Source organism: Aegilops tauschii, chromosome 4 (genome assembly GCF_002575655.3).
Source record: "Aegilops tauschii subsp. strangulata cultivar AL8/78 chromosome 4, Aet v6.0, whole genome shotgun sequence".
Lineage (NCBI taxonomy): Eukaryota > Viridiplantae > Streptophyta > Magnoliopsida > Poales > Poaceae > Aegilops > Aegilops tauschii.
The window spans coordinates 339,579,638-339,596,650 of record NC_053038.3 but is presented as its reverse complement, the minus strand read 5'-3'; positions in this window follow the sequence as shown (position 1 = coordinate 339,596,650).

The following is a 17,013-nucleotide window of genomic DNA, read 5'->3' as shown; positions in this document are numbered from 1 at the left end:
CTTCATTAAACGAATTCCTCTGCTCAAACCTTTGCAATACTCTCCAGTCATCGCTACGTGCAAATGTGTCTTCCAAGAAAAATATCTGTGTTGCTTGATTTGCCAACATAAAAGGCTCGTTGGTCTGGTACGCCGCCTTGACACTGATGGATTTGAAATAATCATCAGCTCTGGGTTTTGCGATCCTGGAAAACAGGTTATACCAACGACTGCACAACAGAACCACACACCGATGATCCTCGAAACTGGAGATATACTGCAACTGAACAATGTCTGTTATGTTAGCATACATTTCAGTTGTCTCTTTGTCATACGTATCCGTGCTCATGATGGCACTGTTTTGTGTCTTGCTGCCTTCGTCTCGTGCAAGGGTGTTGTAGCGCACATCTCCAACAACGCAAGATTCATAATGTCTTACCCGAGTATCAGGACCCATTGCTAGTGAGTAAAGGGCATCATCAACTGCCTGCCCATCCTCCCGCATCTTCTTAACCTATGGTTAGAAAATAGACAAGCTGATCATCTTATGTACTCAATATATTAAAAAAACTGACAGTGCACTTCAAAAGCATACATGGTTCTTGAACCATTTCGCAAATCCTGCCATAACCAGTTTGTCAATGTTTCTTGGATTTTGCGGCAGTAACTCCTCTTTGTAGATGCTGCACAACATAGTGATCGTGTCAAACATCTAAATATATAAGAATCTGCTGCAAGTTTAGTAGATTACGATGTATAAGCTGCAGTACTGCACTTACTTGATATAAGGTAGTATCTCAGGACAGTTATTCAACACATACCAAACCATTTTGTCCAAATCTTTAGGTTTGTCCTCTTGTCGACTCTTCCCTGTAACTCGAACAGAATAATCGAAAACATTGAGCCCGGGATTGTCTTCACCCACCTCTCTGCTAAGCTGATCAGCTGTTTCAATGTATTTTGAGCAGAATGTCAACGCTTCTGTAGCAATGTAGGCCTCTGCAATGGAACCCTCGGGTCTAGCTCTGTTCCTAACATAGCCCTTGAAAGTGCCTAGCCGCCTTTCAATAGGGTACATCCAGCCATACTGTACTGGACCTCTAAGTAGTGCCTCATCAGGTAGATGAACAGCCAAATGCACCATCACATCAAAGAAGGCTGGAGGATATATCTTCTCAAGGTCACATAGGATAGTTGGTATCTTGTCTCTAAGATGCTCCAAAGCATCTATCCTGATATTCCTACTGCAGAGTTCCCTGAAGAATTGTCCCAACTCTGCAACTGCTCTGTATAAGTCAGGGCGGCCCAATCCTCTAAGGATAACAGGTAAAACCCTCTGAAGTAGGACGTGGCAGTCATGAGTTTTCAACCCTTGTACCTTGTTTCCATCTGAACTGACTCTCCTTTCAGGGTTGGAAGCAAATCCATGTGGGAATCTCACACGTGACAGGACCTCGCAGAATTCTTTTATTTTTACCTTGTCCAAGACGTACACAGCTGGTGCCATATCCCGTGGTTTACCTTCATCTTGCACCTGCAAATCCTTTCTGATACCCAGGTGTGTCAAATCAATCCTAGATTTTAAGGTATCTTTTGTCTTGCCTTCAATATTAAGAAGTGTGCTGATAATGCTGTCACACATATTTTTCTCAATGTGCATCACATCAAGATTATGCCGCAGATCCAAATCTTTCCAATACTCCAAGTCCCACAAAGTGGACCTGCGGGTAAACAATAATCTCTATTCTACCCTGCCACGCTTCCTTTTCCCACTACCATTACCAGGATGGTTTCCTGGTGTAATATGCCTGACCTTCTCTAATTCCACTTGCAACTCATCGGCGGTGAGCCTCTTTGGCGCATCACGGTTTTCATGCTTTGCATTGAACACATGTCTTCGGTATTTTCTAGGATGCGGCTTGTCCTTGGCAAGGAAACGGCGGTGTCCAATGTAACAGATCTTGCTAAGTATTGTGTATGACAGCGGATTCCTGTCACAGTGAACACATGCATTGTAACCATGTGTCGTTCGCCCTGACATAGTGCCCAAAGCCGGATAATCATGGATGCACCAAATTATAACAGCACGCAGAAAGAAATCAGCTGGTGGGCTGCTATATAGGTCTCGAGTGAGAACACCCTTCCATAGCTGTTGAAGTTCCTCCACAAGAGGCTCCATGAACAAATCAAAATCCTTTCCAGGACTTTTTGGACCTGGGATGAGCAAGTCCATCATGTAGTTTGATTCTTTGGTGCAGACATTTGGAGGCATGTTGTAAGGGATAACAAGCACTGGCCACATGCTATATGTGGTGCTCTGGTGGCCAAATGGGTTAAATCCATCTGAAGCTAAGCCAAGTCTAATGTTTCTCGGGTCAGCAGCAAACTCTTTGTGTTTATCATTGAAGCTTTTCCACTCACTACCATGATATGGATGGCTCATTACATTCTGATCTCTGTACTCCTGGTTCCTAGAATGCCACAGTACATCCTCTCTTGTTTCAGCATCATGAAACAACCTCTGCAATCTTGGTGTAATTGGAAAATGTCTCAGAACATTATGAGGAATCCTCTTCACAGCATCGCCATCTTTCCATCTTGATGATTTGCATTTCGGGCATTCAGTTAAGTTGGCATAATCCTTCCGGAACAGAACACAATTATTCTTACAAACATGGATCATATCATATCCAATTCCAACTGCATGAAGGAAATTCTTCATTTTACTGTAGGTGTGTGGCAGCTCAGATGCATCTGGGAAAGATTTGCGGAAAGCAGCCAACATCGCATCGAATGATTTGTTGGTCATCCGCTCAGATGTCTTCACCTGAAGAAAGGTGACCATAGCTGAGAATACTGACAGCTTATTTCCTGGGGTGACAGCAACGTTGCATTGTTCCAACATGCGGGCCCACCATTTTTCTTCTGCAGGTGGAATGCACGAGCATTTTGTAGCATTGTTTCAATGTTGGTCAAACTTACTGGCTCCGCCACCACCACCTCCTCCTCCTCTTCCACCTGAGCATCAGGCAGATCAAGATGGTGATCTGCTGCTTCCATGTAGTCAATAACATTGATGTTCACAGCTTCACCATGACGAACCCACCTAGTATATGTGACCGACATCCCATACAAGTGTAGATGATTTTGCACAGTTGATTGGGGTCTTGTAACTGAATTCATACAACTGCTACACGGGCAGAGCACATCTGATTTGGGACCATCGTACTCAGCTATGATAAAGTCCATGAAGTTTTCAACCCCCTCGACATATGCAGCGGAGAATCTTCGAGCAGAAGTTATCCAAGTCATGTCCATCTGTTAGACATACAAATTAGTTCTTCTACTAGATATTACAGAAAAACATATATGCTTTTTTATGAAGTCCAGAAAAAAATACCTAGGTCGATGTCTAAAGCTATGGCAAGATATTTGGACGAGCAGATCTAAGTAACGAAATATATGTAAAGCTAATTCAGCAAACAGATTTGAGTGCCAAATTATGGCAGGCTGTTTCAGCAGTCAATGAGGCCGAGCACACAGTCATCGAACTATCGAAGGCCATCGCAGCAACAAAGATCGAGTATAAAACGGTGTAGAGCTATTTCACCTAACAGATTGGCTACTAGACCATGGCAATCTACGTCACAATAAATATATGGCAGGATATTTTAGCAACTAATCGGCCTTGGCATGCCATCTCAGCTAAGAATATTGAGTGTAGAACAGGGCAAGGAAGCTTCTTAAGCAGAGCATATTAACAGTAAACTACTTCGGCAAATAGTGAGATTAACAGCGTCTATCAGCTAACATTCAGTGCTACACCGACATGAACGGGGCCTCGGTCTAGAATGCGTGTACCGTGGGAGAAGCTGACCGCCGTGCGTCTCCACACGAACGTCGCCAGCGGTGGCGGCGCTGACCGCCGTGCGCCTCCACAAGAACGTAGCCAGAGGTGGCGGCGCGGCTAGAGGACGGCAGTCTACGAGAGCGTACTGTGGGAGCAAGAGGATCGCCGAACCGCGGCGCCGATGTATCGGTGCGGCGGGGAGGGCGGCTTTGGCGGAGCGAATGGAGTGGAGGGGGACAGGGGGGTTTGGGGAATATTATTGGCTAGTTGGCCGAAGGGCGGTTGAATCGGATTTGGGGGGAATTTTTGGGTGTGGGGGGGGGGATTTTCGCGCGGTGGGCGGGGGGAGTTTGGCGCATGGTCGGTTTCTCCAAGTGCAGTCCCACGTGTCAGTGAAGAGGCAAGCCGAAGCGCGTTCTATTTGCGTGAGCCGTGTGCAGGACCGAACGTGTGTGGGGTGCGATGCGACCGCGACAGGAGTGTTGTGAGTGTACCGCCTTTTTTCCATTTAAACTAGGTGCTTCGCCCCCTCAAAAAAATTTGTTGCTTCGCGCGATCCATCGATACTACTACTAGTAATCCGGTAATCCCGACTAAAACGGCGCGGCCGGGTCTTTTCCCACGCGATATGCTGGGAGGTTGGCTTAGTTGGATTTTTTAGGACGAGTAATGCTACACCTACGTAATCCCAGTTACGTAATTAACGTAATGTGAAACGTGTGAGCTGTTGATTGTAGATTGGGGGGAGGGAGGGGCCCGCCACCATGAAAATCAGGGGAGAAGAGAGAGAGGCAATTTACGTTAACCCTTTCGTAGGTTCCCGTAGATGTAGAAAGATGTGAAATGCGTGAATGTATAGTGGACGTACTATTGGAGTGCCTAAGATAATTTGTGTATGTATAGACCCTATGTGTTTATTTTACTTCGCATGTTAGATTTGTCTCGGTTCAATAAAAAGCAGAGTTGGTGATGATGGTGTGCCTGTCATCCTGCAATATAGGCCGTCCGATCTATATCTAACGGATAGGAAGGAAACTATGACAATTTACCCGCACTCCTCTCCACATTTGCAGATAAGGCTTTCCCTCTTTCATCCTTTTCTCCCACAAGATCTTGATCTCCCGTGCAACGCACGGGCATCTTGCTAGTACTCCTACAATATGTATATTATTGTGAAATTTCATATACACCGGCCGAGATTAATGCAAACACGGCAGATTTTCATTACATTTCGAACTTTTATAGGACAGAAAAATAAAAGAAACCCGACCCTAAACCTATTCTACGGCGGCGACCGACGTACTCCATCTGCGATCTCTATGTACGGGGGCAGGGTTCAAGACCCGTGAAGTGAAGGTGCGGTCTCCGGCGAGGAAGAGTAGAACATGGGATACGGACCGGCCAGTTGGCATACCATGCCCTGCCGCCTCCCATGCCCTACTCATCCTTGGAGGAGTCCCCGACCTCGGCGGTGCCCGACATTGGATGGCGGCAAGTAGGACGCGTGGCTGATGGTGCTCCCGTCGTCGGCCGCCAGCGTGGCCACCGCTTGTGCGGTCGCATCCGCGTCCGGCTACGCCGCTATTGCGTCGCGAGAGGCGACTTGAGCGAGGGCGGCGACCTCGAGCTTCATCCCCGAAGACAAGCTCTCCCGCAGAGCGTTCACCCTTGCGGTCATGGCGGATGTGGTGCCAGGTAGGAGGACGATGCGCTATGGTGTGGAGGTTAGCTGGGCGTTGCCGCTTTAAGTAGCGCATTCCGGTGAGGCCAAGCGTCCGGGTGCGTCATTAAGTTGCCGTAGTTGGTTCCTCGGGCACCGAGCCTCTTAACGACGACATACGAACGAACGGCATGAATGCGGGCAGCTGGCGCCGGCTGGGAACGCACCACGCGACGGCATGAGGGACGAGGGTTTTGGTGTGCCAGGGTAGTCATCTACGGTCGTGGCAACGTTGGAGATGCCCTTTGCTCACATGGGATCCCCGCATGTCATTGAAAAAGCAAGACGACCCGGCATGGTCTCAGGTCCAGAGGATGCAGTTGGCCGCGCTACACCACTCCGCGGACGCGTCGCGGCGCCCCGTGCATCCTCGACGAGCCGGGTGTTGGGGTGTGTTTGGATTGTGGCCAAAGTGCACCTTACCAAAATTTTGGTCATGACCCAAAGATTGGTCTTTGTTTGGAGGGTTGCCATTTTTTTGGCATGCCAATGAACTCTAGCCAACTCTAGTTCATTTTTCTTGCCAATGTCGGCCAAATCATGGGCAACCAATACCTCAACCAAAATTTTGGTCATGACCCAAAGATTGGTCTTTGTTTGGATGGTTTCCATTTCTTTGGCATGCCAATGAACTCTAGCCAACTCTAGTTCTTTTTTCTTGCCAATGTCGGCCAAATCATGGGCAACCAATACCTCAACCAAAATTTTGGCTACCCAATGCTTTGATGGGGCAACCTTGGGCACAAACCAAACATACCGTTGGTCGTGCCACAGCACTAACGCCACCCTCGGCACACTGAAATCGACCGTGTCTAGCGACGATATGAGCGTGTCGCTCACCGCGGTCGCCGTGTCCAGAGGCGGTGCTGGAGCTGCGCCCCGTTGTTGGCCCCAACGACCCACATGAACGGTTGTCGGTGGCGAGGAGGTCGTGGGCAAGCTCCTCCATTGGACTAGTTTGTGCTACGTCGTCCCGACGGGTGTGCCCCACATGTCGGTTTCCCTGTTTTCCCGGCCATATTCGAGCGTCAGTGCTCCGCGTTGCGCATTAGGCCTTTCACTATGTAGGCCAAGCGAGACAACTTATTGTTTATTTGAGCCGTTCAAGTATAATCATGTGGCGTTTGCTTATTTCTCATTCCTCTCCAACCCTCTTCTCCATCGATCATGTCGCCCTCCAGTCGAGTCCATCCTCCCGCATGCCTCATTTGAACATTCCGCTGAGTATCATTCGCATGTACCCACCCTAGTCCTCTTTCAATAGATCTCCGGACCCCGAGATGAAATCGAGAGGGAACGAGTGGGGGCACGTGATACCTAAGGCGGATTCAAAATTTTGAACCGGTGATCATAGCATCCGCAAATCATATATAAAGGGTATTCAATGTTCGTTTCATTTTTGAACGTACAATATACTCCCCCTATCCTTTCTAGTTTACATATAAGTTTTATGTGTAGTCAAAGTATCTCTACTTTGATCAAAAAGGTATCAACATTCAACAACGCCCAATCAATATTGTTAGATTCGTACGTACTCCTAGATTTGTACTCGAGATGGTTTCCAATTTGACTATTGACAAGATTAATAGTACATGAGTGTATAATGTGAAAATTATATCATTGGAAACCCTTTCACATACGAATTTGACCGTATGCTTTGTGTAAGTTGCATGTCATATATTATTACTCTAACATTTGGTCAAAGTTAGCCTCGAAAAACGCATTAGACCCTGTATGCTTTGTGTAAGTTGCATGTCATATATTATTACTCTAACATTTGTGTAAGTTGCATGTCATATATTATTACTCTAACATTTGGTCAAAGTAGTATAGTGGAAGTGGATCCTCTGACATAGGTATCCCTGCCTTACCCTCCCTTTCGGTCACTTACTGGCGGACCCCATGCTTGCTAGGCCCCGCATGTCAGTTACTCAATGGGTTCGGCCACGTCAGGGGATCCTCATCCATAGTATACTCCCTCTGTTTTTATTTACTCCGCATAAAACGGAGGGAGTGGTGCTATAATAAATGACGCGGGCGGGGGAGGGGGAGGGACGTCGGTTTGCTCTCAACTGCAGTCCCACAAGTGAGCGAAAACGCAAGACGAAGCGCGTTCCATTCGGTGAGCGACGTGGAGGGTCCAGCGTGCTGGGCTGCAACACGAACGCGACAAGAGCGATGTACAGTCAAAACCGATTGACCGGTCGTCACCGGAACCACTATTCACACCAGACTTCGCTGCTCGGCCTACGCCAGCCACTGCCCTAAAACCACACCAAATCTCCAGCCCATTCCCCCACCTTTCGATCCCCTAGCTCGCATCAAGCATCCCCTAGTTCGCCGGAAAGCCATGGTGCACCGCAAGATCACTTACTACAAGATGCTGACGCTGGAGCGCCACGCAGAAATCGCGGCGGCGGCCGGCGCCACAGACCTCCGTTCCCAAGCTCGCTTTGCGGCGGGCCAATCCCCAAGTTCTCTGGAGCCAAGCTACGAGGAGGAGGAAGCCGATCCAATGTTCATGGCGGAGGCCGCGGCGTAGAAGGCCCCCGATGGGTATGAGACGATGGACGTCGACTTCGTGCCGACGTCCGAGTCCCCCATGGTGCAGGCGGACCAGCGGTTCAACATGGCGATACTAAAGGAGGACCGGGAGGCAGAGGCTCAACTCGACGCGGAGCGCGCGCATGCTGCTGCCATCGAGGCTCTCCTGCAGGCGGAACCGGATGTCATGGATGTGAACTGGGTGGCGGAGGCTCAACTTGAGGCGGAGCGCGCGGATGCCGCTGCCATCGAGGCCCTCCTGCAGGCGGAACCGGACGTCCTGGACTTGAACCGGGCGGCAGAGGCTCGACTCGACGCAGAGCGCGTGGATGCCGCTCTCATCGACGCCCTCCTGCAGGCTGAACCGGACGTCCTGGACTTGAACCGGGCGGCGGAGGCTCGACTCGACGCGGAGCGCGCGGATGCCGCTGCCATCGAGGCCCTCCTGCAGGCGGAACCGGACGTCCTCAACTTGAACCGGGCTGTGCTCTCGTCCGTGCAGAGCGCTCGCACGCTCAGCTTGAACGAGTAGCTACAGGCCGAGGACAACCACGGTGCGGAGACACACGTCGGCAGCGACGGCTAGTTCGCGCCGGCAGCCAAAGACGACGAGGTCGTCTCTTTCCGCGAGCAGTGATAGTTTTTCTTTATGTTGTTGTTTTTATGGATCTTTTGCTGTGTAAAAACATATATTTGTTATGCAAGTCGCCTGACTTAGGTCAGTCTACCATTTTAGGCGGTTGGATGAATATCCTACGTCTCCTAACCCTTCTTTCCTTCTTCCTCACCTCTTCTTCTTCCCCAACAGACCACCGCACGGGCCGTACGGATACTCCCCAACATGCGGTTGGATAAACATACTCTATGAATGAAAATTATGTGTCAGCGATAGGATGGCTGAGTTTGGTTTGTTTACATGCGACAGCACGTGTCAGTGAGGGTGCGTTCCCTTGGTTGGGTTTGCGGCGTGCAGGAGCGACTGTGTGAGGGTGCGGTGCGACAGCGGCGTGCAGGAGCGGCCGTGTGAGGGTGCGGTGCGACCACGACAGCCGTGCGCAAGTGTACCTCCTTCTCATTTTGAAAACTTTAGGCAAGCTTGGCAAAAATGTGTGGCGAAGTTTGGCAATGCAAGGCCTAGACCCAAGCAGGATAAGTACGTACGTACTAGGGGTACTAGTGTTAAAAAAGAAAGGCGGGGTTTTCCTTCGCGGGATTTAATCAATACAAATCCTCATTTCACGTGTCAATTAATGCATATTTTTTTCTCCAAAGACCAAAGAGCTAACCATCTCACTCCTCATCGCTTGATTAATGCAGCGCCATGCAAACCAACCTTCTCACTTCTGCATGCATGCAGGGGATATTAATGTCCTTGGTTGCTAACCCCATCAATTTTGCCTCGATTAGTGTTAGTGGCCCTTTGCAAATTGTAATTTTGATATACTGGCCTTGTGTACAAAAAAATGGAGGTAGTAACTATATTTGACTTCCTTCCCCATTGCGGTGACGTCGACGATATCTTTTTTTGGGTGGTTTGGCGAAGTGCGTTCGACGGAGAACACCAATGAGGGAGACCACGGTAAGTCGTTCGCAAGTGCCACCTGCAAGCCAAGACAACCACCTTATTTGCATCCAGGGAGTCCTTTACTAGTACTACTAGGAGTACTAGTGCGGTGAGATGGTTTCTCGAAGAAGACGATGGAGAAGCGGAGTCAGCGAAGAGTGAAATGATGGTTGCTTCGTCCGTGCTTTTGTGATTTGACGCCTCACTGCTTTGTGATTTGTGATAGAAGGGACTAGGGAGTAGACTTTGTGCTCTATACTATACTACATGTGTCCAAGCATGGGAGAAAGAGGAGAGACGTTGCATTTTTCTATTCCTTCAATCAATCAATCAGGGAGCTTCGGTTCCATCTTTTTGGCTTTGGCAACACCGTCCACAATGGTTCCCATGATGCCAAAAGCTATTTTCACATTTGGCTACATATTGTGGATGCCCTTAACCGTACCACTTGGTTTTGCTCCTGTGTGCTATCTATACAAATCTCAATTATATTGATCTAAAAAATTATAGAATCAAGATTAGTAAAAAGGAGGTGATTTTGCCGCGCGGATGGCGGGGGAGGTTTCTTATTTGAGCAATGCTACATCCACGTAATGGTTTACGTAAAGTTACGAACTGATGTGATGTGGGACTATTTGATTGGATTAAAGGAGAGGATTAGGCCCACCCCACCTGAAAATCAGGGGGGCATATATAGATTAGATGGAAAGTATACGTAGCAGCTACGTAGCCCTTTGTAAGTCTAGGATTAGGCTTCTTATTTTCGGAGGATGTTGTCCTGGCGGTTTGCTAACATGCGGTCCCACGTGTCAGTGCTTTACCAAGCAGATCCGCGTCCCACATGAGGCAGAACAACGGCAGAAGCAACACGTGGTTAAGTTGAAGAAGATGAGGGAGAAGCGGATTCAGCAACGAGTGAAATGATGGTTGCTTCGTCCCTCCAACTTAACTGCGGGAAAGGTGCAGCTTTGTGATTTGACGGCTCATTGCTCATTACTACGCCGGCGCCATGACTGGGGTGCTTCACCCCGGCTGCTCTGCACTGTATTCCGGTATGGCACGTGGACCCGGTAGCTTGATGTCCCACATGTCGGCGAAAGGGACTAGAAGATTTATGAAAGCGAGCGCTCCACTCTTACGACGGAGGAGTAGACGACACGACGGCCCAGTGAACTGTCACTTGTAGTACTGTATAGTACTATAGTTTTGTTGTTTCGCACGATCCATCGATACAAACCCGATTAAACAGGAAAGGGCGGGATTTTTCGCGCGCGGTAGATGATACTGGCCATACATTTCAAAGGCAATTTTAATGTATGCAAACTGAATAATTATAAGTAACAATATGATATCTAGTAAAACTAAAAACACATATGATTTATTGTGTTAGAGTGTAGTAGTAGTGTTGTATTGCATAGTTGTTAGATGTAACATGCGAGAACGTGTAGAGATGTAGTTTTGGAGGGCCTACAGAGAGAAAAGCGTAATACAGTCACCGAACTTCAGAATAAGCTGATTACGGTCACTATATACGTTTTGCGGTGATTATACGGTCACTTGCTCACAGTTCAGCATCGGATTGCACTCTGTTGACCGGCCAAATAGTCTGCGTGGCGCCATGTTGACTAGTTAAATTGACCACGTTCCTTGTGGGTCCCACCTGTCAGTTCGCATAGGCAAAAGGTCAGATAAACACAAATTTACGCAGGTGCGACAAGGCTCCAACCCGTGCGCGGGAATCACCTGGTTGTGTATGAGTCTGTCAGGGCCTGATGTGTGCGCATGCACGTGTAGGTTGAGCACTTGAGCGTGAGAGTGTGTGTTGGTCGTGTGGTGTACTGGTGTGTGCATGCATGTGTGCGTGTGTGCGTGTGAGTGTTGCGTGCGTGCGTGCGTGGCTGCGTGTGTATGTGTGAGTGTTGCGTGCGTGCGTGGGTGCATGTGTTTGTGTGAGTGTTGCGTGGATGCAGTTCGTGTGCATGCGTGTGTGTGTGTGTATAATCACCACACCAGCTCCTGTGTGTTAAAACAGACGGCTCAGCATACCAATACAAGGCCACCTTGTCCGCTGTGCCCGCGGTCATGACTTCGAACCACCGTCCAAATATTTTTTTGTCGTTTGTTTTCATTCTTACTAGCAAGATGCCCGTGCGTTGCACGTAACATCAAGATGCATTTGTATGACTTGTTTATCTTGTGAGAGAAAAGGATGAACGAGGGAAGGCCTTATTTGCAAATGTGGAGAGGTGTGTGGGTACCTTTTTGCAAATTTTCCATAGTTTCTTTCCTATCCGTTAGATATAAATCGGATGGCCTATATTGCAGGATGGCAGGCACACAATCATCACCAACTCTGTTTTTTATAAGAGTGTATTTTATGTATTTTATAAGAGTGTAGATGTAGAGTAGATACAAGTCGACAGGTGGGCACGATGGTAGTGAGATAATGTGATGCAACACTAGAGGTGCCACGTGGAGCGTTTAACCGGTCAACTAGTCATGTCATGAGCAAATACAGAGTTGTACGGTGAGCCTGTGACTGTATAATAACCACTAAACATAAATGGTGACCGTAATGAGTGGATTCTGAAGTCCAATGTACGTATCGTGCTTTTGCTTCAAATACAATGATCGGCATTGCATATATCGCGAGAGAAAGATGAAACATGCGTGAATTTTCTGGGGGCTTACTTTTAGAGGACCTGGAGATAGTTTTGTGTGCATACGTGAAAGGGGCGTACAGGGGGGTATGCGATGGAGAGAGAGATGCTCTTCGTTTCTCTTTATTATGACTAACTTTGTATATAGTATAAAAATATACAAATTCACAGTGCGGAATAAATATCATTGTGGGCACCATGCAATGCAAATTAGCATTCGTACTCCTCCATATAACTTTGTAATGTTGTATATATGTAGAAACTCTAAAATAATTTTTTGGCCACACTTTATTCAAAAGGAATGTTGTATGCGAAATAAACGTGAAGATAGGGCTTTTTAGATCAATGGGGTACGTGATGTAACATGTGTGAATGTGTAGTTGATGCATTTGGCGGGGCCTAGAGAGGTATGTGTGTGTATTACATATTCGAGAGAGGCATGGATAGAGGGGCCGACGGGGGGCGTGGGAGAGATAGCACGAGAAATGAGAGTGGTCTAGAGAGAGAGACGAATATGATGTCACGACAAGAGATTCCATTCCCTTGAGTGTGTATATGCAAGGGGGGAGGGAATAGAGGCACCAGGAGAAATTTTCTGTGTGCGTGGTGTTTGTGTTGGTATGTGTGGGTGTGAGAAGATAATGAGATGTGGGGGCAGAGGGTGTGTCACCGCATGAGGTCCGGTGGGTCGAGGTGAGGCCCTTCGTTCGGTTCCGTCCTGCGCCACATTGGTCGGCCCGTGACGCATTTAGGAAGACCCATGGATGACTAGTCGTACAAGACAAAGATAGCAGAATTGTGAAGGACTCTGTGTCCACTGACAAAGCCGGCTAAGATTTGTAACCCTAGGTTCTCGGACTAAGGTAACCCCTTTATCTCTGATATTACTATTCATCCAACCTAACTTTAAGGGGCATCCTACAGAATGCTCTGCTAGAATCATACTCTTCGATTAGGAAGGGAGGTGTGAGACAATGCGTGAGAGACAGGCGTAAAGATAATGTGCGTACATGAGACACGTAGGCAGGTCCATGTATATAGAAAGGGTCGATGAGGATTGTGCGTGTGTATGTTTGCGAGAGGAAGAGTGCTTGTGATAAAGGTTAGTGAAAACAGTTGTAAATGGTTACGAGAAGGAGGGAGGGTTATATCTAGAGCATGTGTGCGAGAAAGACACCTCGGGAGAGAGTGTGTGAGCATGTGTGAGAGACCACCGATGGAGAGTGAAACTACACGTAAAAGACTGCTCTACACATTGATTAAAGATATAAATTGTATCCAAATATTAGGATGGGATCATGATATTTGCAATTCGCGTAAGGAGCGGTCATTGATCCATGAGACATCTAGATTCTATCGAATTTGAGCATGTCTATGTTATTATTCGACACAATTGATCCACATAGTTAGTATTTTGAACTCCAGACAATGCATCGCTTTAGCAATCGAATATAAACGTGAGATAGTTCATGTTGTGTGTGTAAAGCACATTATACATACGAAAGTTACACAATGGACATTATTAATAGCTACCTATGAACTAACATACATTTGAATTCAACTTAAGGTGGTTTAAAAAAATCGAATTCAACATGAAGTCCATTCAATTATTTGAATTTGATATCATGGCATTTGTAAACCATACCTAAATTATGGGGGCACCAATCTTTGCTCTGATTTTGTACATAATAGCATATGTAGTCGTGTACAAAATAGATTCAAATTTAGCTCCTCCATTCCAAAATAATCGCAGTTATAGGGTTTTCAAGTGTCAAAATTTCAAAAAGAAGCGGATAATTTAATGAGGTTTTCAAACATACAAGGTCAAATATAACGTTGTCTATTTAGGTCAATCCTCATAGTTCAAGAGTACTCTAAACGTGAATGCTTGTGTTTCAAAATTTTGAACGAAGCGCCAAAAGAGCCTCTACTCGCCCGAAACCGCGTGAGACCAATGTTTAGTAGTACAAGGAAATTACTTTTCTAATAACTCCGACCCGTGAAACCTACCGGCCCGACGTCCAAAGGTCTAAACCGGGGTAGGTTTGTAGCTTCATCTAGACGCCACGCAACCGCATCCGAAAAACATTCATACACAATGGCCGCCTAAGCACACATGCGCGCGGCCGAAATCGCTCCCGCCCACTATTTGGGACACCTGGGATTACCATCCTACCCCCGACCTGCAATAGGTCCGAAATTTAAGAGGGGGGCAAAGTTTGTACTTTCCCCAAATTTCAAACAAGCGCGTCCCAGCTTCTGTTCAAAAAAGCCAAAAACAAGCGCGTCCCAGACCGAAACATGGTTCCCCCCCACCCGTCTGATTCCCCATTCGTACTCCGTGGGCGCCAAAACTACCTCTCCACCAGCCGCGAAACCCCGGCGTCCTCCGTCTGCCACCCCATCCCACCCATCAACTGCCGCCCTCCTCCATCACGCCGGAGCCGATACCCCGACGTCGTTGTCCACCGCAACCTCAACCGCAACGCCCTCCACGGCTAGTAGTTGAAGCCGAGGCCGAGCCGTCCGTACCCGAGCCAGTTCAACCACGCCGTCATGCGCCTCACCGCTGCCGCTCCAACTTCGCCACCCTCCACCGCACCGGAGCTGTTCCTGCTACGTCATCCTTCGCTGCCTCGGATCTGCTTCCCCTCCGCCGACATACGGCCATGGCAACACAGTCAACAATTTGGCCATGGGTTCGTCCAAGCCTGCACCCTTCAGAACATCGGTTTCCCCGGTAAAAAGAAGAAGATCGGCGCGACATGTGGAGGTGACCACACCGGCAACCAAAAAAGGTACTCCTCTTCCCTTATTCGTGCAAATCTTACGTCTCTGCTTGCATGGTATTCATCCCACAGAAGACACTAGTTGACCGCTTCTTCTTGATACTAGATGTTCCTAGTAACTCGCGATGCACAAGGTTTCTCCTCATATACTATTTCACCTTAGCTAGAGGTCCGTCGCCCCCTGAATTTCAATTTCTGGCCAGTTGATTCCCAATTAACGGAAGCATTCCCCAGCATAACAGGCGCTAGTACGCCTATTACGTCGGGGAAGCAGCGCCTTGGTGTTTATCTTAGGGGCGTGTACGGCCTAGAGCTACTGGCGCCCAATCTGGAGGTCGGCCGGGATTAAAGGGATGGCCTGGGGGCGCTGCCAAGCACGGCAGTGGTGTGAGGTCGATGGGAGGGCGGGGCGGCGGAGGCAGGGGTCTGGGCCGGTGGTCGCTGGCGGTTCGAGAAAGATCGTCAACAGTGACTGGCGGGAGGTAGACGAAGGCCATCTGCCCGTTCCTTATAGATCGAACGATTCATTAAAAAAATTGACTGACCTATTTATTTTCAGTCGACTGTTATCTTAGATATGACCACATGTGGTGGTGTGCTGGAGGAGTACCTGCATTTCCTGTGCTTATATATTACAAAATCATACGGAGTAGAATCTAATTTTGTTTGCCATGCAATGTTGTAGAGCTATCATATGTCTCCTGTCATTTATTTTTCAGCCACCTGCTATCTGCTACTTTTACAGTGCACTAGTTCTGCACACACTTCACCCTTACTCACACTATTGTGTTTTTATGCAAGGGTATTTCAGACTCTGCTACCATGAGAGAAGCCAAAAAGAAAAGAGAGAAGTCGCTCCAGCTTCGTATGCGGGTAGGCAAGACACGTTACAGCGCTATAAAGGGTGCAGTGTTAGCAGATGGAGACGGTAAACGTAGCTCTGGAGTTGATGACCTCGCTCGCAATGAACCACCATCCCAGGTGCTTGCTTTAACTTTGCAGTGTCATATATGGTTGCATGTTCCATATGGTGTCTAGCTTGTATTCGAAAGGCCGAAGTCCGTAAGATAAGGAAAGATATTTTTTTACATGAACCACCATCCCGTGAGCACCAGAAGATAAATAGCTAGTCAGGGCACTGGCCGAGCCAGTGACAAGCCCAGCAAAGATAGGCATCACCTGGAAGCCAACTAAAAAGCTGCAATGGTGGCGAAGCAACCCGCCTCCCACCAGGCTCTCAGGTCATAGATGATCATGCTCACCACTCCAGCCGGATGTCTAGCTTGTATTTCTTCCAATTTGGTTAAATTGCATCTGCTTAGCTTACACATTATACCTTTGAATATGACATGCCTTTCTGTTTTTGGTACATACTAGCACATCTGTGTATTAACCATGTTCTTACATCAAACTAATGTTCTTGTGTATCCCTCATCAATCACTTATGACGAGGCAGGCAGGCAAGGGGACTACTCCTCATTTAAAGAATGCAGCGTCAGCCTCCCGACATGATTCTCAAGAAACACAAATGCTAGATGAAGATAGTGAACGTAGCTCTGTAGTTGATTACAGCATTTCCCCTACACTAGCATCGCAGGTGCTTGCTCTAACTTGGCAGCGTGATATGTGGTTGCATGTTGCATATGGTGTCTAGATTGTAATTCTTCCAATCTGGTTAAACTGCATGTGCTAGTCTGCTTAGCTTATACATTATACCTGTTAATGTGACATGCCTTCCTGTATTTAGTACATAGTACATCTGTCTATTAAGCATGTCCTTACATAACACTATTGTTTTTTTGTATCCTGCATCAATCAACATGACGAGACACCTTTAGTATATGCAGTGCGATATTAGTTGCATCTTTCATATGATTTGTAGCATGCGCTGCTTCTAATATTGAAAT